Source organism: Nyctibius grandis, chromosome 13, assembly GCF_013368605.1.
Source record: "Nyctibius grandis isolate bNycGra1 chromosome 13, bNycGra1.pri, whole genome shotgun sequence".
NCBI lineage: Eukaryota > Metazoa > Chordata > Aves > Nyctibiiformes > Nyctibiidae > Nyctibius > Nyctibius grandis.
Genome location: NC_090670.1, coordinates 14,038,827 through 14,063,549, shown reverse-complemented (window position 1 = coordinate 14,063,549; position 24,723 = coordinate 14,038,827). Strand labels below are relative to the sequence as shown.

At 44.4% G+C, this 24,723-nt stretch overlaps 1 protein-coding gene across 1 annotated transcript in view; it reads right to left on the bottom strand.

The window, feature by feature from the left end:
- Positions 1–24,723, bottom strand: part of MAMLD1 (mastermind like domain containing 1) — an 86,120-nt gene that overhangs the window by 9,254 nt on the left and 52,143 nt on the right. The gene's annotated exons all lie outside the window — the stretch shown is intronic.

Sequence of the window (24,723 nt, the reverse complement as noted above, 5' to 3'; positions counted from 1 at the left end):
AAATACTACAAACTAAGCAATTAAACCACTATTAGTATTAAAGTTGCCTCACCCATAGAATTCCATGGTTATAAGAGTTTCATGTTTAGATCTGTGATAGTGATAGGATGAGGGGTAATGGTTTTAAACTGAAAGAGGGTAGATTTAGATTAGATAATAGGAAGAAATTCTTTACTGTGAGGGTGGTGAGACACTGGCCCAGGTTGCCCAGAGAAGCTGTGGCTGCCCCCTCCCTGCCAGTGTTCAAGGCCAGGTTGGATGGGGCTTTGAGCAACAACCTGGTCTAGTGGAAGGTGTCCAGGCCTGTGGCAGGGGGGTTGGAACTAGATGATCTTTAAGGTCCCTTCCAACCCAAACCATTCTATGATTCTATGATATACAGAGAAGCCACATACAGACTCCTGGTGTCTAGCAACCTTGTGTGGCCCCACAGAAAACCCTGATGCCACCTTTACAAAGGAGGATCATTGCTTCCACAGCTGTTAAACCAAGTAGATACTAAGATGGTGGATCTGTTTGACAATGCACAGAAAGAAGCAAACAAAATGCAGGGTCATGGTTTGGCAGAATGATCATGTCAGCCCACTCAAGAGTGTGATGTCTGTGAGATGCCATGATCATTTGCTTCACGCAGAAATCAGGGGTTACGTGTGCTTTTCGCGTCCACTTCTTGCCTTTAACAAAACTCCCCATTTGCTCTTTGGAAGTTTTCTGTCTTTTTTCTCTCCTCTATTCTGCTCACAATTCAGAGATACTCTTCAAGATAAAACAGCCTTTCAGTTCAGAAATGCTCCAAAGCTTTTTGTTTGTTTTAACACAATGTATGAACATTGATAAACTGTGCAGCTCAGTGGATCTTTTTTTAACCCATCTTTCACTCATTTACTTCATGTACAAGTGTGTGAAATACTACCAGACTCAAGTTTCTAAGCTTATCTTGGGGGCTGTCAGTCAGGAAAAGGCTTTGTTTGAAGACTGTAAGTGATCCATGGGTATACGGTTTTGTTTAAAAAAAAAAGTTCTTTTAAGTTTTTCCTTCTTTTCATACGGCACAAGCATGCACAGCTTCCTTCAAAGGTAGTCCTCCTTCTTTGCTAGGAGCAATGACAAGATCACCATACCTGGCTAGCAATTGTATCAGGATCTCCTCCCTTCAAGCAAAGCAGATGAAACACTGATTTCCCTATAGCTGCTCTTATACTGCGTGATGTTCAAAACATAACAAAATCCTATCAAAGTAACCAAAGTGCTTTTAAAAATGCACCCAGAATTTTAATACGATGGAAACTGAGTCCACTTCCCCTCTTAAAAAAAGATTAATCAAATTAGTTAAAGCTTTTGTGCAAAGACTCTACCAATATTTTCAGAGCTGGTTTTATCCATCAGAACATGCCACTGAAGAGCAGCAATCAGACCAATAGAAAGACAAAAATCCAGAGTGAACGATTGCAACAGTGATTTTTCTCTTAGATGAAAAGGCTTCCTTTAGTAGGCAAGTTGAAATCAAGCTGTGATGCTGTTACCAGCACCATGTTGTTACAAAGAACATGGGAAACGGCTTTCGGAGCAGCCAAGAGCCTGAGGCACAACACGGATGGGAGAGCTGGTATGTCACGGACACATACAACCTCCCAAGGCCTGTGGTGCTTGTAAGAAGGCACAATCAAGACTCCAGCAACAGCAGCTCCCCTGCAATTAGATCCTTTGGCCTAGACAAACTGCCAGGCCATGGGTGAAGGCAGCCCAGAGAAGAGCTTTGCTCCACCATCCCAAGGGAAAGGCAAACGTTTCAGCACGGTTAGAGACCCACGGAGGGAGGCTCTCCCTGATGGCAACATGACCTTGGTACCCGCCATGTTAACGCACTTCTCTTCAACCTGAGAGCAATGCTCTAGGGCTGGGCTCATCCCCACCAGTCTTTGTACCACCATACTTTAACATAAACTGTATCTGCTATTGTTTTTACGTGTATACACACAAAGATGCAGAGTTGGGTGTTTTGTACCTGTCTATATAACATATAGTCAAGATCCAAAATTGAATTCTCTGCAAAGAACAAAATATTTATATTAAGCTTGTACAGCTATCATGATTCTCCAACCCTTGACACCACACTCTTGTTCCCATGGAGGGCAGCTTGCCTATAAATTCAATGAGATAATCCCAAACTGTATTTATCTCACCCAATTTCAGCTGGTAGTCCTTCCGCCTGTCTCTACAAGGTTGCACTAGCTGTGATGACAAACTACAACATCTCGTATCTATAAAGTGGTTTGACTCGAGTAATCCTCGTGTTATGTCAAGGCGTGCTTTCAGAGGTGTCGATGAGATTCAAAAGGAGCCTGGTTAGCTCAGCACCTGGCAGAAGCTGCTACAGAGGAATGCAACAACTGGCTGGTGAATTTATGTATTAGGGAGAACAGAAAAGATCTGATCAAAAAAAAGTGAACTCTAATAAAGTGAAAGTCAGGAAATCTTGAGCTAATGGGAGAAATCAGTTCTCTACCTGCCCATTTCTGAGAAGCTCTGCGAACTGCAGTGAGGTGGTCTGGATCAGAGAGATTTGCGAATCCCTTGATTTCTCCAAGTTAATGTTTCCATGAATTTCTTTTTCCTTTCCATGCAAAGGTTCAATCTGCAGAGGCAGTTGCCCAAGTCTTGTTAACTTTCAATAGCAGTTGGCTGCCTAACAGCTTCTGAGAAGCCCTTTGCATGAAAACCTGCCCACATGCAAAACCCAACATTCTATACTCCTCGTTTCTCATGTAAGTGCACAAACAAAGCATCCTCTGGCACAAAGTATCACATCACTTTTTCAGTATTAAACTTCCATGAGCTTACTCCTTCCTGACAGATGAAACTATTCAAACACCTCAAATGGTTGTCTCAGACCGTCTACCCAACCAGGTGCCAAAAATCACCACCACAACTTACAAAACAAAATTCAGTGATAAATAATATGCCAAAATAATGGACAGAAAGTAAGCTGTGACTAGGTAGCGCTCATGATCAAATTTTTAAAACCAAGATATTGACATGTTAAGAAAGAAACATTTATTAAGGTGACCTTGAGGATGGGGAACAAGGAGCAATTCCATTATTTTTTAAAATGGAAATTATTATTAAAACACCCGAAGCTGAACTGCTGTAGCCAAGTCAACTCAATCTCCCCTTAAAAATTCCTTTTCTCCCCTTCCATTCAGATAGTATTTACAAACTGTAGATGCCTCATTTTTTTCTTGTGTCATTTCATTATTACAGAGTTGAGATCACTAGCCATCTGCAGCTTCATTTCATCAAGCTCTGATTTGTCCTTGGAGCAAGGTCATCCGGGACAAGAACATAAAATGCTGCTTTCCTCAACTGACAGTTCTTTATGCCTTCCTGTAAATATTCCCCACTAATTTTAAATAATTTTACCACTTCATACTCCCCCTCACACACACTGAAAAGGCTGATATACACGCATATTAATAAGGATCTTGTCATTTAACCACAGCATGACACATTAGAAGCAATTAATGGTGTTTATTTGCTGATAACATAGACATTTCAAACTCCGGCTCAAGAATACTTGGTAGCTTCATGTGACTTGTAGGATATTAGCTATGGGTCAGAAGTTGGGACCCCCCCATTCAGCATTAGCATACGCTTGGAGCGACTCTTGTTTTCCATCAAGCAGAAAAAAAATGCAGTCAATGCACAAAAATTACCAGCTGCTACATACCCTATGGTGGGTGAGTGATAATAAAACATCACTAGGTGTATGTGGGTTCATTCATCGAAATCAACAGACCGGTAAAGAAATATTTTCAGGCACATCACACAACGTTCCAAGCTAAAAACAAAGAAAATGGAACATGGAATTTCTGCTTCTACTCAGATCAGATTTGACTTGCCATAAATTCTGGAGCATTTTCTCCAAAGCAGAGACTGCTGCCCTGCACGGCAAAACCAAACCAATCAACAACAACAAAAAAAGCAGGGTAAATTAATTTGAGAGTCTTTATTAGCACAATCATAAAGCAACAGGGAATAACTGAGTGAGTGAGAATAATCAGCACCAGCTCTGGGGGTCAGTCTGCCCCCTGGTCTCTGGCAGCAGATGCTGGCAACAGCAGACTGAAGGTCCCGGCTCTAATCTCCAACTCAAGGTGCGTATCTTTTGGCACCTGGAAAACTCACTACTGGGCTGATGGAGTGGATTCCGAGATATGCTCTGCTGTATGCAGCCATCTGGCTCACAAATAACCGCATGAGAGTTTTTACCTGCGTGCTTTGAATAGCCCCAATAGTCCTAGACATGAAGACGTGCACATCATAGAGGTCTGTCTGCAAACACACCTGGATATATGCTGTGCAGACAGGCACACGAGCCTCTGACGGGCTGACCTGCACAAGGCAGTGTCCCTTTGGACACACAGTGGAGGGTTAGCTCATGAGCCTGTGAGCATGCAATTTGTCAGGAGGAGACATAGAAAATGGGATCGTTAAAGGTGAACTCCCAAACCACCCCTAAAGGAGACGATCTTGAGAGGTGAGTTTGTTTCATGACCGAGTCACAGGATAAAAGCCAGCCATAAGGACTTGGAATCACATGACCAGGTTCAGCTTCCAGTTCCATCATAGATAGTTTCTTCAGGTGACTATGGACAAGTCGCTTCATTTCTTTCTCTGTCTCAGTTTCCCCCAAAAAGGAAATAAAGTTTCTTGCTGAATAGGAGGATGAGGGTCAATTCCTGGGGCAGCGTGGGGATTACGTCTTCAGCCTTCTGAAACGGTGCCTCTCCCATGCCCTTGGGTTATGACCCCAAAGACCTGCAGCAGAACCGCGCTCCATGCCGTGCACCGGTGAGAGGTGGAAGGGCTTTTTCTGGTTCACTCTGCATACGAGAATTTCTTGTGTCCTCCTCTCTGCATCTCTCCTCCAGGTCCGGCTACAGCTGGTTGCATCCCAGAACAGCACTAAACTACACCAACTCGTAATGGTCCCCTTGGGCTTCTAACCTGGCTGCACGGACCAGTGGAGCACAGCATGTCCCAGCCACACGTCCCGTGATCCCATGACTCGCCCCTTACGTGCCAGCAAAAGAAGCAGGTGCAACAACTACGGACATCGCTGCACCTGGAGAATCCCTCGGTGCCCAGCTGGGAGCTGTGCAAAGAGGGCTCTGTGCTAGAAGTCAGCCCTATGTTTTGACTGGTAAGAACAAGAAGAGGCTGGCTGAGGTAGTTGTGGATGAGAATCCTAGGATTTTCCTCCAAGTCCTGACTGATATCTTATCGTGAGAGTTTTACTGTGGTGAGAACAGTCCTGCTTCACTCCACATCCTCTCCTGCAGCCCTGGCTTTTGCCTCCTTCCACCCCCATTATATATCCTTCTCTGTTACTTGCACGGCAGGAGGTACTTTTCATTCAAAATTTATCCACGCTGAAAAAACCATCCAAGTGCCTCCAAATACCATGTTCTCACGCCAGCCAATGTTTCCCTGAAATTCTGTCGGATTTTGGTGCCTCTGCCACTTAAGATAATAGGTGTCTAGGAAACATGCACCTCTGAACATCTGGCCAGCTGCACTGTTGCCGTAAGGAAGGAGGGAAGCGTCTACAAGTAACAAGGCGGCTGGAGCTAGTCCGTGTTCCCTGCGAGGCAGAGACCTCGCAGAGCACTCGCGAGCGTTCCTTCCGCGGGGACACTGCACGTCAACAGTTAACTCCCCTTTGTTCCCATCCACATGATTAAGGTTAGAAGCTCGCCTGGTGACATCACTGGAGTTTAAACATGCTGGATATGGTCCAGGGAGCCAAAGTTATTGCTGACCCCATGGTTACTGATCCGCTCTGCAAGTAGCTGATGTCTGCTCTCACTTTATGAATTATTTAATGGGTTAAAGATTGGTCAGATCTTCTTTATGCAACGTACAGCTATACAGTGGGCAGGAGGACATAAACATGCATTAACAAGGTTAAAGTCATATACTGTAACTACACTGTCTGTTTTCAGCTTGCAGCTTTATTGACTTAATCACGCCGGCACCGCAGCCAACAAATCATTAAATCCATTCCATTCTTTCGCTGGTTACCAACCACAAAAACAGAGGCAGGCAAACACGGAGCAAAGCTGGGAGGGGGCGGGGAGCGGCGGGGTGCGGGGCCGAGGGAGAACAGTGGGATCACTATGGAGTGCTGCGCTGGGCTGTCACTGCCAGCACAAAGACGCCAAATCTGTCTTTACGGACTAAGTGGTTTCATGGTTTAAAGTGACACACTCATTTGTTCCTGTTTTGCAATGATTATGGAAAAGAAGAAGGGGGGCGGGGAGAGATAAACAGCAAACTGAGCTGCTTCATGCCGTGATAGTGTGCGGGTGCACCCTCGCAGAGCCACACATCTCCTCTGTAAACGCCCCCCCAGGCAGGGGCAGAGGAGATCTGGGCGTTCGCTGCACCCCGGGGGTCTCAGACTCTGCACCGAGCTCCCTGCTAATCTGCAGTGAAATGCAGGCATAATTAAGAGTTCAGCGTAAAAGAAAACAGACACTGAGCATTAAATCAGTCCTATTGCTCTCCAGGAGCAACTCTGAACACTGCGAGCAACGGGAGAAGTCCCCGTTTTCAGACCCAAGTAACAACTTCACTTTCAGACAAAGGCTTTAATTTTTGACCTGGCACTTACTGTAACTTTTCATACCCACGTCCAGGCCACCCATCCCGTAAGCTCTCGATTGACAGCAGCGTGGAGAACGCAGGTGCCCACTGCAGTCAGCAGATCACCAAAATACTGTTTCTAGGTGGTTAGTTCGAGACAACCAGGTTTGAAAACGGAGCTGTCAGCTTATTGGTTTTGAACCTGTAAGATCTTTATTTGTCACTGCTGTTGTCCCCATTTGTTTCTTGATGGAAATCATCTCCTCTACCACCATAAAGTACAAGTGGCTTGTTCTGTGCTGGGGGAGCACCACGTCAGGACACAGCTCCTCTATGTTACAAGTGGGCTACGAAGGAAGAATTCAGCAGGAACTCTTGGAAACCATCAGACACAAGGGTGTTTTGCTTCTTTTAGAGATGCTAGACGCAGCCTGTTTGTGAGCTTTCCTCCACTGAGAGAACATGAAATAAGCTCCCCCTTTCTGGAGAAGACTCAGCTGCACTGGGAGAGACTCCTGGCCCATTTCTATCTATTATGAAAAGAAGCAGCCGCCAACGAGCTCCCTTTTCTTCACCTTCTGGGTACAGGCTGCTTAGAGCTCCCTATAAGAATAACCCAGATTTTGGCATCCTACCAGCGCAGGGGCTTGGCAGATACATTTGCACCTTGTCCTAAGATTACGCCACTGCAGACCTTTTCGAACACCATCATTATTTGGTTTTATAGTTGTTTTCTTTAGACCCAAACAAGCCTTCTTACAGTTTGAGTTCCAACATTGCCTTCTTTTGTTTACTAGTTTCCAGATCCCTATCACCCAGAGACATCTCCTGGCTCCATATATTGCAAATAAACATATCATTAGTCGGTGCAGGAGTCAGCCAGAATTCCTCTCAGAAACAGCCGCCAGAGGAGAGCCTGTCCCCCAGCCGCTGAGGTGGTGGAACACCACCAAAAGCACTTCTCTCCAGCCACTGCACTGGAAAAACAGGACAGAAACAAAAACGCTTTCCGAGGCACAGGTCAGCTATTTACGGTACCTATACGACTTCCAACTTCACAGACTTTTGCATATTGGATCACCACAGGTGCTGCTGCCTCCAAAGATGGAGAATAAAGGTACCTCCAGCAGAGAAGGGCCAAGCCTAAGCATGTTGTCCAGGCTTCCCTCACCGCAGACAGTGCACACCTCTCCATCACACCTCGGAGATGCACGTTAGGGTGAGGTGAAATTACCCGCTGAAGATCTTTTCCTCCACTGGCCACAGGAGCAGCCTAGATGCTGAGAGCAGGAAGATGAATCCCAACCAGTCACTGAGGAAGGCTGACAACGGAGAGCGCTAAACCCACATCTCACAAGTCCCAAACCAGCACTTAACCATGCAACTATTTTGCCTTTTGTCCATGTTTCAGCAGCTCTGGCTCCACGGCTTGTGCTCAGCAGAGCAAGCTCCACTTTACCCTTCTAACACTACCTCCCCACCACTGAACCCCAGCCCCACAGCGCTCCCCACCAGTGTGTATGTGTGGGCTCGCAGGCCCAAGCCGGCAAAGCGAGGGCTGATGTGATGGACACGTCAACCTGGAGAGCATCTTATCATTGACCTGTGCTTATCAAGAGAACGTGGAAACACAGAGGAGGCTCCACCACCGCGGTCATTGGCCGATGAGCTGCTTCAAAGGGAAGTGACAGTTGTGGTGATGTTTTAGGACCGACACACCCAGTGAGGAGTAACACACCAGTTGGGCTATTTATAATCCCTGATTCTAGGGTCTTAAAATAGCACTGCTTTTATTTTTACATTTTTAGGCACGCTTGTATATTTAAGCAACTCCATTTGCAGGCTCCACATCAAACACACCCCAGCCAGTCTCAGCAGTGAGAGACAGCTCCATGCCTCCCAACTGAAACCAGAGGCAAATTCCCCTCTCGCCATGGCCCCTATCTCCTCGGCTGATGTGATTAGAATCCCCAGGCCTATTCCCACGCATTTTTATGTCTAGACTGGCTCTTCCAAACGCACAAAGGAAGGGACGTGCAGCATCTGCCTGCAAACATCCAAACACAGCAGAGGTGTGTCACAGACTGCGGTACGTGGCCATGCGCGTGCTGCTCTTCTCAACAGGCACCACAAAGTCTCTGAAGGAGTTATTGGGTCCCTACCATAAAGTAATCCTGATTGTTTGTGTTTTTCTTAAAACACAAAGGTCAACATACAGAAGGAGTCAAACAAACCATGGCTGCACCTCCGAAATGAGAGCTCTCCATGGCCTTGGCACAGGCAGAGCTATTTGTTCTCTGCTCCCTGGTGCCACAATGTACCTTGGCTGGCATTTCTTAATGACTGGAGCATCCCTGTGCTCTTTGTAAAACAATTATAAAATATTCAGGGCAGGAGAAAAAAATTCCTCGTGCAGCCAAGGCTCCGTCAGACTGCCTAGGTGTCAAATGGTAAATCGTTAGGCGTTTTGTTTTAATTGCGGAGTTATTTATACCCTGGAACTCGTTATTAACATAGGAAAAAACAGAACCTATTGTTACCCATAATTAAAGGGACTATTATGGGACTGCAAAAGCACGGACGGCCCCAGCCAGACCACCCCTCCTTTGGCAGCGGTGACTGGCGTGGGGAGGAACATTAAACAGAGGCCTTGTCTTAAGGTACTTCAGCCAACAGCTTCAGAGGGGTCGGTCCCAACATGTGAACTCCAATTCCTGCACTGAGCTTCACCCCTCCAGCACCCCTCCTCCTGCCTCTGTCCACAGACCTGGCTAAAGCAGGGGTGCTCTTGAGAGAGGGTCCTGCCGGGGTGCAATCCCACCCTTCCCTATCAGCAAACCCCTTCTGACCAAGGGGCACATGGATAGGACACATCCCGGATTTGGCCTGGAGTTGCATAACCATCCTTGTTAGAATTCAGGATTAACAGGTTATATTTTCATTTGCGAGATTGTTATCTGCCCCGAGAAAGGTTTCTGATTTCACCAGCACTAATCAGGATGCCACAATGGATTTCCAGTCCCGGCAACGAGGCTCAAGAGCCTTTGTAGCTCGTGGAGCCGGTTTTAATTCAAATCTAACTGGCAGAGCTATTGTAGGCTGCATGTTGAACAGATTAAAAAAAAAAAAAAAGTCTCGTACATGCTACTGTACCTTATTTTTAAAACCATTTCTTACAGACACAAATCCCTCTGACCACCAAAGCATCTGGTAGCTGCACTACCTTTCCGGGAATCACAGAATCACAGAATGGCTGGGGTTGGAAGGGACCTCTAGAGATCATCTAGTCCAACCCCCTGCCAAAGCAGGTTCCCCTAGAGCATGCCGCACAGGGTTGCATCCAGGCGGGTTTTGAGTATCTCCAGAGAAGGAGACTCCCGTATAACGAGATGAGCATGCCATGACAGCCTGTGCTCCGGACCAACGCGGGGCTGCACGCCCTGCGTTGCGCTTTCGGGCTCAGCGGCATTTCACGTTTTAATGTGACCACCCAGGCACGGCACCCAAGCAGAGGAGAAGCAGTCGGCCTCAGAGGACAGTCAAGTACCAAACTACTGATGCCATAATTATAACTGGGAGGCCAAACAGGTTCCCGAGAGGGACTCTCTTTGTGGACAGAGAGAGGAAAGGCTTATTGATGACTGACTTTACCAGATGAGTAAATGAGACCTGGGTTATAGCCTTCTTGTTCTCCCCCTGCCTCTGCCCCCAAGGACTATGTGAGTCAGTGGAACTGGAGGGAAAATATCCACTAAATTCTACAAGTGCAGGAATTAAAGAGACATCTACAAAGCTTGCCTTTGGCGCTCGATACCAGCTGCAAAATTGGGTTAGCTTGACATTGCTGCTGGAGGTGAACAGAGCCAGGAAGGTTGGCTGAGCAGCAGAGGAGCAAAGCCCCTCTCCGCAAAGCAGGTGAGCTGAAAGCCGGCTGCAGCCTCCTTGCTAAGGCACGGAAACACGGTTTCAAATGCCTAAATCCGGGAGCGGAGTGAGAGAAATTAAGAAAACAAACTCTGCTTCCTGCACAAACATGAGGTTCAGACAGTTTGGGATTATGAGATACATGCAAATCTGAAAGTCCAGTCTGAGCCAGCTTTTGAGGGCTGGAAACCCCTGCAAGTTCTGCGAGGTTCAAAAAAGCTTTTCCTTTAATAGTCGGGTCAAGAACATGTCAGTATCGAGGCTCTTTCACCGGTGACAGCAGCACCAAATCAACCCCAGTGACATTCACGCTGCCGGGCAGCAGCCTGGGAGATCTCCGCAGACGGTACCACAGCTCCGGGGAGGAAATCTCCGATGTCTCGTAAATCCCGCTGCGGGGAGTGCCGCATCGCAGGGGGCTCCTTCGGAGGCTCTCTGGGTTTGTCCGCTCGGACAGGACCTGCCAGCGATGACACCCAGGTGCCTCTCCCAAAAGGAAGCCTCCTGAGATATCTGCCTGTTGCTGCCCTGTCCCCTGGCCTTGCCACAAGCAGCGTTCAGAAAACAGCGTACAAACCAACCCAGGAAGAAAGCAACAAATTACTAGGTTACACCAAAGAGTCTTTTTTTCCTTAATACTCTCCTTTCTGTTCCCATTTGCTGCTGGACTTGAGGGAAGGGTATAAAGGCTGATAAAAAGGAGTCCAGACCCCTCTGACGCTTCTCCCCAGGTTGGGGAGGTTTCCTTGGGGTAGAGCTGCTGCTGCCGGGGTCAGCTGGGAGGAGGGAGAGGAGGGCAGGGGAGGGAGAATGGGAAAAAATGAACAGCTGCAGAGCAATTAAGCCTGCCTCTGCCTCACTGTCCAAAGCGGGAGGCAATCTAATGCAGCCTGGTGCCTCTCTTCCTTCAGCCGTCTGGTGCCTGCCTGGGATTCAGGAAAGGGGCTGTCTGACTGCCCACTTTGTCTGCCGAGCCAGAGGGGCCCTTCCCAGCCACGGTTTCCAAAGGAAAAGAGATCTTGGCTGGCGGTGTCTCTTCTTTTCTGAGAAAAACATGCGCCGAATGTAGTGGCAGCAGCTTTATAACCCTCTCCTGCCCTTCCTCAGCAAACAACCCGAGTGGAGTTGGAGCAAGCGAATGACCCCGCTGGCTCCTCCGCTCGGCGCTTGTCTCCCAGCACAATGAATCAATTAGCGTCCCATCATTATTGTGGTAACTGTATCTTCCACGAGCAAGATTTTATATCGAGATAGACGAGGATGTTTTCTACTCGTTTCCTTCCTGTCATTCCAATCACGAACTACTGTTAAAAATACAATGCATTTCAAGTCTGTAATATTCGCAACCATGTGTTCCAGTTTCCCAGCTGAACGCCTGGTCTTTTGTTTTCTGCACAGTAAAGGTACAGGGGAACAGCGATAAACGGGAGCCTTTAGCGCAACCGGGTTAGCAACTCATACAGGGCATGTACAGAAGGTCAGCTCATTTTCATGTTCCTAATATCAGGGATTACTTTAATTCCTTATTCTGGCCAACTGTTTCAGTTTATAATCCGTGGTGCAGGACTCCTTCCAGCATGTCTAAGGTGGTACTTGTTCTGCTATTTCTTCAGAAACTGGCAAAAACGTTTTCTTTGGAAAACGTTAGTGCAGCAGTAAAAGCCTTTTAGTACCCAGTCAGAAGGAGAAAATAGGCTCTGTTAGGAGAGCAGAGTACAATTCAACTTTACTTTAAGTTTGACAGTAATCTAGACAGCAGGTAGGCACCCTCCCTCTAGCTTAATCCAGACAGAAATAGGCAAAAACGTGTATTTTAAATGCAGCTAGACAGCATTTCATCTTATGAAAAGCCTCAATACTGTTATCATACGCAGAAAAAATAAGAAATCACAGAGAGAGCAAGATCTTAGCTCACCACGCTGACAAATGCTTTATAAAGTACAAAATTTGAGGAAACCTCTGTAAACTAAAGCACAGTAGTTTTATATATTGTGTCAACCTAGAATGGAGCAGCACACCCAAGTCAGGAGTCCCTTTCTAATCTTATTGCACATAGGGTCCCTGATGAAGGTCACAGTTTATTTTAAAATTAAAATTTATAGACATATAGATACATGCCACCTATGTAGGAAAAAGCACAGACTCTGGACTGGGCACGAAATGGATTTGTCCATTTCTCCCCTCACTGCCAATATTTTTTCATAATAAAAAAAGTTCTTAATAAATGGCCAGTTTTTCTTTTCTTTTCTTTTCTTTTCTTTTCTTTTCTTTTCTTTTCTTTTCTTATTTTTGAAAGTAAAATACAACATAAATAAATGTTGGGGATTTTAGACAAAGTCCTAAACTATAGGAAAACACCGATATATGTCTCGCAAAATTTTTTCAGTTAAAGATTTACTCACGTTTCAGGACCATCACACAGTCTATGGGGTGATGTTATCAGCATTTCTCTATTCTTGCTGACCTTAAGCACTCTTAAACCATTAAATACATAATATTTTCTGATAATATGATGCCACTCACCTTTCAGTAACAATAATTCACTTTGATGAGATAAGAACTTAAACATCAAATTACTTTCTCTCTGTTTCAGAAATATTAGCACACTTTGGGGAACTGTAGAATCACAAATAATGACATCAAGAGTCCAACACTGTTCTTGGAGAACTTGTAACTCCTGGTTACATCAACAGGAATTTGAGCTGTGTAAGGATTGCAAAATGAGATGTTAATCTGCATAGAACAACACAGGTATGGGCAGTCCGCATTTTTGCCTTAAGCAAACAAGAACCAACAAGACTATTAGTGAGAGAAAACAGCACCAGTTTCTAACTGCACGTATAAACAGGCACTAAAAACAACTCTATTCCTTAAGTGAGTCATTACATCGTAAAGAAAATTTTTACAAGAAACTTCACGTTGTTTACAAATTTCCCGTTTACATTTTTTTTTAAATTCTTTCCTTCCCACTCATAACCAACCTCAGTAAAGAGAGAGAAGAAACCTGATGCTTAAATTAAAAAAACACAGAATCATCGGTATTTACTCCGGCACCTTCAGTTAACAGGTTCTTCACCTTTTCCGTAGTCAAATAGCTACTGCAGTCGAAACACGGACCTTCTAACACGGATCTTCTCATCAAATTAAGACAAGATTACTCAGCTTTCTCCTGGCACAGGCTGGGTCCGGGCGGTGGGAATGGCCGCGCTGCCTTCAGCACTCCCCCGGCGCGGTGCTGGGCACAGCACTATTGCTGAGCCAAGGATGAAAAATACAGCAGGAATAGCTTAATTCCAGCTCTAAATGAGCTCAGCAGGGAATCTAAACAGTCAAGTCAATTGCCAGAATCTGCACTTTTCAACCTCGTTCTGCTCCTTTGATCAGACTGAATTTTGAGCTACGGCGATTAATGGACTAATAGAGGAAGTCCCAGGGTATCTCTGGGGGGAAGAGGGAGAGGAGAAAAAAGTAGCTCATCCTTGTTATGCATCTATTCTGCTAAACGCCACGTTTCCACACAGAAAACTAAAATGCTGCTGTGGAAAGTGTGCTGACTGAGCTGGAAAGGAGGAGAAAAAGGGGGCTGTACGTAACAACAAAATAATGCTCATACGATCATTCATTCATGGCTCAAACACGCCCTTCGGAGCCCTGGTAAAAGAAAACAGACTATCCAGATACAAGTGCCGGGTAAACCACCCTTCAATCCACTACAGTAACAGTTTATACTTAATAATGCCAGAGTAAAGGAAATATTAAACACATTTATTATGCAAACAGAAGCTTCCAAAAGCCCCGAGTATTTAAGTACCGAGATAAATGGATTTGTTTATGACAGGGATACATACTACTGGTATCCCAGGATAGTATGTCCTCATCTTTCTGGAAAGGGAAGAAACACATGAACACTAGGAAGCCTGCAATCACGACAGAAAAAGAGAGGGAAAAAGGCTTTGTTAAGATTTTTTTTTTTCCTTATTTGCTTTCGTTATTGCTGTGCCCAAGAGGAGGGGGCAGCTTTTCTTCTTGCAAGGGGCAAATTTTGCTTCTGCAAAACCAAACATTTTGCTTCTGTTAAAAACAAACCCCAGAGGACTGCAAATAATCATTGGACTGATTAAAACATAATTTAGTCAAAGTTTGGCACATTTACAAAATGCTGGTACAAACCCCCAGGAAAAAAAAAAAAACAAAACACCAACAGAAAAGCCAAAAATAATTCAAATGTAAACTTGAGGTGAAGTAGGAACAAGTGCATCAAAGCTTCCAACTATCTCTCTTTTTTTTGTCGTAGCACTAATAAGCCATTGCCAATGATTACTGTGCCCTTTGCTGCATCCTTCTCCTCCACCTTTGGTCTTTCTTGAGCGTACAAAGACTATATAGACCCATGATTCACTCTGCTCTCAGAAATAATCCTGTACTCGTCCTGGAATGACCTCCCACTGCGTAAATTTAGGGGTGTGTGTCTGAATCTTTACAAGATCAAGCTGTTAATGCCATGTCTTAGACCAGGATATCATACTATTTTGTCTACATTACAGGGCTTACCCTCCTTGTGGGTCTCTTATCAATTCTGTAATGGCGAAAAATAGTTTGGCACAGCTTGTCCATAACCTGCGTTCACATCTGCATCTGTCTGACACTGATCTAAGGTATCGTGTTTTCACTGCTTCAGTGAGAAATGTTAAATATTCTCTATATAACCAGCAAAATTATTATTTATACTGAAGTAATGTATTTCCTACCTTCTTCTTTTAACATTCCCCTATGCAAAGGGTTAAATACAGGATTACTTTTTTTTAACAGTAGTGCTTTTAAGAATTATGTACTGATAATATTTGCCTTTAAATATGCTATAAAACATTTAACTTTAAAACATACATGTGATAGAGCGATTAGCCTTCAAAGCCCTAAAAAGAGCTGCTACATTCTGATTGTGGATTTCTATCAATTATTAGTGCCAGCTGCTTGAAATAGTACAAAGTGCTCGAGACAGAATATTACCCAGCCAGCACGGCAGACTGATAGGGTTCCTCAATGCACAGGTTTTGAAGACAGCTCATAATAGTGTTTGGCTTTCAAACCTTAATGTGAACAGCTTTGATGGGACTGCTGCTAATTTGTATTTAAGACCCATTACCTCTTCCCTCTAAGCAATCTTCGTGAAACATCATTTGTTCTAGGGGGATATTTGCCATCCAGCGCAGCTCTGTAATGGCCGTTAATTCACACCATTTTGCTTGCTCCTGTATTAATCAGCAAACTGTGAATCATCCCAGTGTTTCCAGACTCGCAGATGTACGAGAGAACCACGGAGGCCAGTTCAGTTTCTCTCCCCATTCAGACGTGGAGACAATATCAGTTCCTGTTTACAGCCACAGCTTTGTTTTCCCCCACCCACACACTGAAATTTCTCCAAAATGCCCAAAGGAAAAAAAAAAAAAAAAAAGAGAGACTGAGTTCATTTTACCAGGAAAGTTATTTCTAGGTATTGCATCTGAAACAAAACATGTTTGTACTTTTTATTTTGTGCGCAGCGTTGACTGCAGCGAGGCAGAAATGACAGAGGAGCAGAGCAGAAGGACCAAGGAGGCTGCTCCAGCCACACCACCCTGTAGAATCGGCGCCAGGCACACCATTTAACAGCATCTGAGGGCCCCTCTTATTTATTTGTTTGCTTTTTATTCTGATTGTTAAATTAGACTTTGGTTCTGTAAGTTTTTTCTGCCTTGTGGAATATAGATGTAATTTTAGACTACTACAGAAACCACCCCAAAAATCAAGGGTACAAACCATGCTCTCACAGTACCACTGCAAAAAGTATTAAAATTCATTATTAATTTAGGCATCAAATTTGAGGTAGTAAGAAGGGCATGGTTTTAGGGAAGTGAGCACATTTTCTGAAAGCCAGGCTGCTTTTAGTTCAAAATAAGCTCCTCAAACTGCCGTTTGCTAAGAAAGATACAGAAAATGCAGACAACGAACCAACTTATCTCCCACAAATGTGGGGAAAAAATGGAATTAAGATGTTCTGATATTAATGGGAATTTATAACCCAGATGAAACGAGTTGGGTGTACAACAGGGTCATGGAAACCATTTCCTCATTGCTATTCATCAGCACGCCGTGCCACGAACACGCCTTCTCAATATAAGAATTATGGATGCACTGACTTGTAAGTGAGGATGCAAGTAGTGTGTCTTACCCATCGTTAACCACTATTCGTGTTGTTATTTTTAAGAATGATACACAGACGGAACTTACGGCACTCATTATGAAGCCAAACAGTGAGAAGGTCGCTGTCTTTCCCTAGATTCCTGGGAGGTTTGTAACTTGATCGCATCTAAGGGCACAGGTGAGTAAAAATACACGTTCCAAACTTTTTGCTCAACTGCTTATAAATTAAAGATGTCTGCATATGGATGGGTTGGGTTTTTTTTTGTGGTAATAAAGAAAGCAAAATGGGTTACTTGGTAAAAAAAAAAGCAAGCAAGAAAATCTGCAGCTGCGGCCTGATTTGGCCTATGTTTAGCCCAGGAAAACCTGTGAATACTGCTACCAAGCTGCCTAGAAAAACCGAGAGAAACTGCCCACCTAGGCTGGCAGGATCAGAGTGGGTTTGGTACAAATGGCTGCCAGAATATGGTTTCACATAAATGAATCAGACACTTTTTAGCGTGATACCACCTGTTTCCCTACACCTTGGAGAGAAGAGGTTCTCTCCCACCCTGCACTGCAGAGCAGCAGGAAACAACTGGCTGTTGCTTAAAGCTCAAAACCACAAGCAAAGGTTTTTTTTAGAGTTAATGCAGAATCTCTGTGCGATGGCAACTCTCCTCCTCTCACCGGTTGGCCGGCCCTGCCAGCAGCGGAGTTGGGGGGACACAGCACTGACACACAGCCTGTGTCCTGGGCACCAGGAAACTCATTAAAAGCAGCCTGTTGGGCTGAAAGTCAGCGCCTTGTCCTAAATTTCTCTGGGATAAGTCACATTTCCATCTATGCTACATCACACTACATGAACAGTGCTGCTTGCTCTTGTCTTTCTCCACCAAAACCCTGGACGATACCACGTCAGCCCGCACACACGTCGCTTCATCATCCTGCAGGTAACGAAGAGAAAGACTTTCTTGAACACCTCCTCCCAGTACCCCTCACTGGTGTTTATAGTACCTCCTCAGCCTCTTTTTTCTTTCTAAGTGGATTTTAATTTCTCCAGTGTGAGATTCCCATAGAGTTGTCTGTGTCCTAAGTGCTAAATTGCTGGCAGAACATCTTCCATTTTATTAAACAGGTCACAATGAAGGGAAATACCCGGCTGGGATGAGGAAAGTGCTGCAGCTTTGATGCACTGTCCACATTAATTTCAGATCCAAACGGAGGGCGATAGTAAGGGTGGGGGAGGATGCTCCCCACATGGTGTTCAGAAGGATTTGGTCTATTTACGAGCTTCTCCTCTACAGATTATTTCCCCTAATGATGCGCTATGTGGTGTCCAAAAGTGCTTTCAGCACAACAGATAGCTAAACTGAAAGGAACGATGAGTGCATTATGATGAGCTGCAAGAAATATCAATGCCTGTAAACATCTTAAAATACAAGCCAAAGAACTGGCAAGGTTAAGACATGGCTACAAGGGCTCCACTACAACAGGGAAATGCTCTGAAATACCTGTAATCTAACAGCAGAAGACAACACACGTGATTTAAAAAACACTGCAGAAGAGCAATGGGCTAAGATCAGATGTGAACTAAGTTTGTTGTATTACTGTTGGCATGTTGAGGTCAAACACCCCATTTCTTTCCACAAGTTTACTCCTTACTTTCCAAAACTTATCTTACCTTTTTTATTTGCAGGGGAGGGAGGGGAAGGGAGAAGATGGCAGTCCAATAGTTTCAGTCAAGCTCCTTTCAGACTCTTTTGAAAGAAGGGAGGGGAGAATCTCCAAGTTTGAAAAAAAAATAAATTCAGTTACAAGTGCATGGATGAATATAAATTCAGAAATGACCATTCAAGATGATGTTTTTACATCTGTGGAGAGGTCAAACTCCAGGCTCTGCCTTATCGCTCTCTGTAGTCCAGATTCATCACCAGTTTCCTTTATTCGCCTATTCAAAGGCACTTAATTAGCTGAAGGGCTTGTTGCTTTGCCTTCAAAAGCTCTCCACTCCCTCAAAGGCTTTGCTTCAGTATTGTGCTACCATCGCCCTTTGAAATCAAATCTGTTTTTCCTCTCCACAGCATTAGTAAAAGAAAAAAAAAAAGTAGTATTTTAAAAACTTTTTCCAGAGAAAAAAGAAAAGGGGAGAGAAGGGGAGAAAATGGGAGAGAAGGAAGGGGAGAAAGAAAAGGAAGGGGAGAAAGAAAAGGAAGGGGAGAAAGAAAAGGAAGGGGAGAAAGAAAAGGAAGGGGAGAAAGAAAAGGAAGGGGAGAAAGAAAAGGAAGGGGAGAAAGAAAAGGAAGGGGAGAAAGAAAAGGAAGGGGAGAAAGAAAAGGAAGGGGAGAAAGAAAAGGAAGGGGAGAAAAGGAAGGGGAGAAAAGGAAGGGGAGAAAGAAAAGGAAGGGGAGAAAAGGAAGGGGAGAAAGAAAAGGAAGGGGAGAAAAGGAAGGGGAGAAAAGGAAGGGGAGAAAAGGAAGGGGAGAAAAGGAAGGGGAGAAAAGGAAGGGGAGAAAAGGAAGGGGAGAAAAGGAAGGGGAGAAAAGGAAGGGGAGAAAAGGAAGGGGAGAAAAGGAAGGGGAGAAAAGGAAGGGGAGAAAAGGAAGGGGAGAAAAGGAAGGGGAGAAAAGGAAGGGGAGAAAAGGAAGGGGAGAAAAGGAAGGGGAGAAAAGGAAGGGGAGAAAAGGAAGGGGAGAAAAGGAAGGGGAGAAAAGGAAGGGGAGAAAAGGAAGGGGAGAAAAGGAAGGGGAGAAAAGGAAGGGGAGAAAAGGAAGGGGAGAAAAGGAAGGGGAGAAAAGGAAGGGGAGAAAAGGAAGGGGAGAAAAGGAAGGGGAGAAAAGGAAGGGGAGAAAAGGAAGGGGAGAAAAGGAAGGGGAGAAAAGGAAGGGGAGAAAAGGAAGGGGAGAAAAGGAAGGGGAGAAAAGGAAGGGGAGAAAAGGAAGGGGAGAAAAGGAAGGGGAGAAAAGGAGAGGAAAAAGAAGAAAAGAAAAAGAAGAAGATGAGGGGGAAATAGCAGCAGAACTTCATTCGAAGTGGCTTTAAATATGTTTGACAAAGAAAAAGGCAGAGGGGTTGAAACGGCAGATGAAATCTGGCCAGTACTTTTGGCCTTATTAATAATACATGACACCGTAGCTGTTTTACGTGTTAGGAAGGCTCCTTGCGACATCTTGGAAATCCCAAATAAAACTCGATTGTGCCCTGTCCTTACAAGAGGACTGTCTGTACTCAGATGCTGTGGGCTGTGTTCTCTGCTTTTCCAAACTCTTAATCAATCTGCATCAGAGCTTATAAACGTAAAGCGCTGCTCAACCAAGGCAGCCTCACCTAACAGTCACGGTGCGCTGACTTTTCACAGGCAGAACTACCTTCACATAACACATTACACCCAGGAATCAGTCCATGGTATTAACATTTCTGTTTATATTAATAAAAGCTGTATTTTGTATTCCATCATATTTATTTAACCTTTGACATCTAAGCTCTGGGTCAGTTTGCTCTTTATAACAGTGCATTTCTTCTTCAGTTTTGTTTCTATATTTAGAGAACTCATGCTCAGAAACAAGATTTTTTGTTTAATTTTTTCCCCCCTAGTATATTTAATCTAGCTCAGGGGTTTTGGTGTTTCTCTGTAACCTATAATTTACTCTGCCAACTCAGATACTGTGCTGCTGCTTTTACCACAGTTAAAGAAACACTGTCAAGTCCTTTTCAAAGGTTTTTTTAGCCTTCAGCATGTTCTTCACTATCTCATATGCAGTCCCCATGTAGTAAAATACAGCCATTTTTACCGCAAATAATATTATTTTTCTCTCTGTCTCTTCTCCTATCATTTTTCCTCTACCATCATTTTTGGCAATGGAGCTGAAACAAATATACCCCTCACTGACAAGCCACTGTGCAACTATCGGGATGTCAGCAGGAATGCGGCGAGCTCTAAGAATAGCACGCTTGGTTCCTCCAGCACAAGCGGAGCTCGGGAGCGCATGGTGTGTCCCACACAAACAATGGCTATTTCTTAGCTACATCCCCCCCAACAAAACAACCTTTTTAAGTTGCGTTTTGGTTTCCAACACTTTACACACAGAGCGGTGGACAATATTGCCCTCCTCCCCAAGACTTAAAATTTTAACTAGGACAAATTTGGGCTTGGAAATGTAATGGCCACCCAAAGGGTTTCTTTTATTCCAGCCTGACTTGAACTGCAAAGATCACCGACTGCTTTCCCTGCCTTTGGGGGAACCCTCCTTCCCGTTCACAAAGAGCCGTGTCTGCTCTGATATCGGTGAGAGTAAAAGCAGAGCTCTTCTGGACGCGGTGATGTTTTATCAGCATTGCTGAAGGCAGAATTGGGCCCCATAGAGCTGACATGCCAGAATAGGAGATCTGCAAGTACAAACTGTATTTAGACATAAAAATCAGGGAGATGCCCAACTATTCAACCTGCCTGGGCAAATGCAGCTTTTCATGCACCCAGAAACAGCCAATAAAGTCAAGTGGCGAAGCTTAAGCCCAGAAAACAGTGTGCGATAGTTTTTCGAGACTATCTTTGACTCTCTGGCATTTACTACCGTCTTTATACGGTGGATTTATGAGCCCAGACCTTCGAGTATAATTTCACTCATCAAGTATCAGTCCTACACGGGTAAAATGAAAACCCGCACGTATCCACAAGAGCACCAGCGGGCTTTGCAATATCGCACAATGCAAACTGTCAGTGCCCAAATCAATATCCATCAGTGCTCAACAATAAAGACACAGCGCTTCAGATGGGAAAAGATTAGCCCTTATCAGATTTACCAGTTGTCCAGGCAATACAGGATCTGGGATGCAAACTGATTACGCTTAAGAGATAGATTATTAAGTACACAAATGGTAGAGCTGTGAGTAACCCAGCTTTCGGAATGCGGAGTCTTTGCTTTAATGCCCATTAAAACAACAGCAAAAAGCTCACTCCGGGTCTCCGTCCCGGCCGCTGCTCTCCTCCCCATGTTGCTCTGCCTGCTACAAGGATTAAATTTCATGGTTTATTGTTCTCCCTCCAACTGGCCACCATCCACATTCTCCTCCTGCACAAAGCTGCACCTCTTGCTCAAAAGAAGAGAGCACTGTGCCTTCTTTTTTTGTAATTTTAGTCACATTTAAAAACACACACGCACAGAGTAAGGGGATGACTTTTAAACACTAAACAACATTCCAGGGAACGCTGTTATTTTTCTTTGAGCAAATTTCTGTGAATGAGGCTAAAAAAGGCAATTTTCCACCAGAAGTTACTAATTTTTGAAGATGTAGAAGTTGTCTCCCCCGTCTTCTGAATCTTTAACATTTTGCCTTTTAATGAAACAACTGCTCTATGCTTATTCATCACCTGTCTCAGAAGAGAATTGGCACAGAGATTCTGCAAAGCTCAAATTCATCTCTGGGTACACTGCTGGAAATCAAAACCACAGGCACTGGAGCTGCTTTGCTATAATGGAGTAAATTGGTACACAGCAGGGCGGGTCCAAAATTTCAGTATCAATGTCTCAATGTAAATAAGAAATCTACTGCAGACAAATAACAGATCTATATGCTAGATTCAAAGAAACATAGCAAATATACCAGAATTTTAAGGTTTCCTACCTAGAATACTTTTCCATGTAATTTTTCTTTTAATTGAGCACTCAGGATCCATTTTCTTCTCTGAGATTTGCAGTAACGTTATCAAAACCTAACAAAACGTTCCACTCCTGAACATCTTTCTTCGGCAGCTCAACAGACTGTAAAACCGAAGCACTGTCATCTGGTGTGTAATTATTGTAATAAGTCTTACTTGTAAAATGAGGGAGGCACCATAAGCTTACCTAACTAGTCTGAAAATGTAAAATGCTCATCACCTGTAATCATTGTCTTAACTGTCCTTGATCTTTACTGATAGCCACCAAATTATAATAACTCTCTCTCTGACAGTGAGAATCAGCTGAAAATGCAGCACATGCAGACCAGGAGGAAAGTTGCTGCAAGAGGGGCTATTTTTGCCAATTAAAGACACTCACTGCAGGAATCTTCCCCCACCCCCCTTTTTTTTTTTGGCTAATCAATGATGTAGGTGGTTCAGAGGTGTAAGACAAAAATGCAAAGCAGGGAAAACTAGGGCACAGGAAACCTCAGGAATCAAAGAGGGACGTGGCAATTCCACACACCCACTGGGTAGCCAGAAAAAAAAAAAAAAAATGCTCAAAGGTTATGGACATAAGATCAAAAGCAATCATGTTACTGCAGTTAACAACTTACTAGCCATCATCCGAGATGCAGTAAAACACCGTGGATGTATTCTTCACCCACACTGCCTTCAGAGTAAAACATCTCATGGGCAGTAATTCCTGAAGCTACAACTTACTGACTTTCCAGCATATGTCCATCCATACTTGTAGATCCCAAGCCAGCAAGACCCTCTACACTGAACGCAAACAGGCTCCTCATGTGCTTAAAGCAACATAATTGCTTCAGGCCTTTGTTGAATGGGGGACCTTATATTGATAACACTTTAAAGTGAACTATATATGCCATATCATTACATGTGATATATTTGGATAAGCAAATTCAGCAAGTCCCCAGTCCTTCCCAGCTGTCTGTTTTAAGCTGCTGTATTGAAGCAAGGGAGTACTGAACATGCACAACTTGGAAAAGAGTGAGTCAATCCTAAAGCGGCACAGTGGAAATGCATCTCATTCATTTACCACTAAGAAGTAGACATTTAGTAACTATCCCCTTATTTCTCATTGCTATCATAGGAGAAGGTTACACCAAGTCACCTACATGGAAGAAATCCACCTCTATAAGAACAGTCACTTAGCAGGGAAGGAGAGCAAAGAAACCCAAGCCCTGGCATGTATTCCCCAGCTGAGCACCGCACTCTCGAGCAGATCCTAGGAGAGCTTCAGAGCTCAGCCTCCGGTTTGTGGGGTGAGAAGTGTTTCAGTCCTTCATGAGGAGCTGATAGAGCGCCTGTGTGCGCAGCCAAGCAGCTTGAAGGATTCTGCTTCCAAAGTGTTGGTTCAGCCCAAGAAGGTACTTGGCTTTGGTGGCGAGGTTCAATGTTTCTTACTATTCTTCCTAACCAAAAGATAACTATTTATTCCTCACACCCAGGCTGCTCTCGGACTGAGTCCCCAGTCCTTCCTTGCTCTGAAGTCCCTGCTCACAGTAAATCTCTCTTATAGAATCATAGAAGGGTTTGGGTTGGAAGGGACCTTAAAGTTCATCCAGTTCAAACCCCCCCCGCCATGGGCAGGGACACCTTCCACTAGACCAGGTTGCTCAAAGCCCCATCCAGCCTGGCCTTCAACACTGCCAGGGAGGGGGCAGCCACAGCTTCTCTGGGCAACCTGGGCCAGTGTCTCACCATCCTCACAGGAAAGAATTTCTTCCTAATACCTAATCTAAATCTTCCCTCTTTCAGTTTCTTATCTGGGGTAGTGGCGGATAGTGCTTTGCACCACTCCTTCAGTCTCAGGAAGAAGGTTGCTGCAGAGAAATCAGGGCTGCATCTCACTCCTGCCAGCTGCATTTTTGCATTTACCAGCTCTGTTGGTATCTGCAGCTCAACAGAGGGTGGGGAATGGCCCTCATCCAAAGCAGGGCATTGCTTCTGGCAAATGCAGGTAACAGGTATTTCAAGTCTGCCTCTCTGCTATTCGGGAGCTGTACTGTTTGACCTGCTGTCCATGAAGGAGTCATATTTTAACTTCACTTCTCACCCCACCTGATTCTTTCTAGCCTCAGAAGCACAAGACAGAGATTAATTTGTTGAAGGGCACTAAGAAAAAATAAATATATCCCCACTAAAAAGATGATGGGAAACGTTATGGGAACACCTCCACAGCTTAGAATATAAACTAAATAAGAATACCACCTATACACATAAAAATAATTTCTTTTAGTGGTATGAAATGTGTTTTGCCTAATAGCATAAAGTTCTCCACTGGGCTAGAAGAGACAATGCATGGTGGA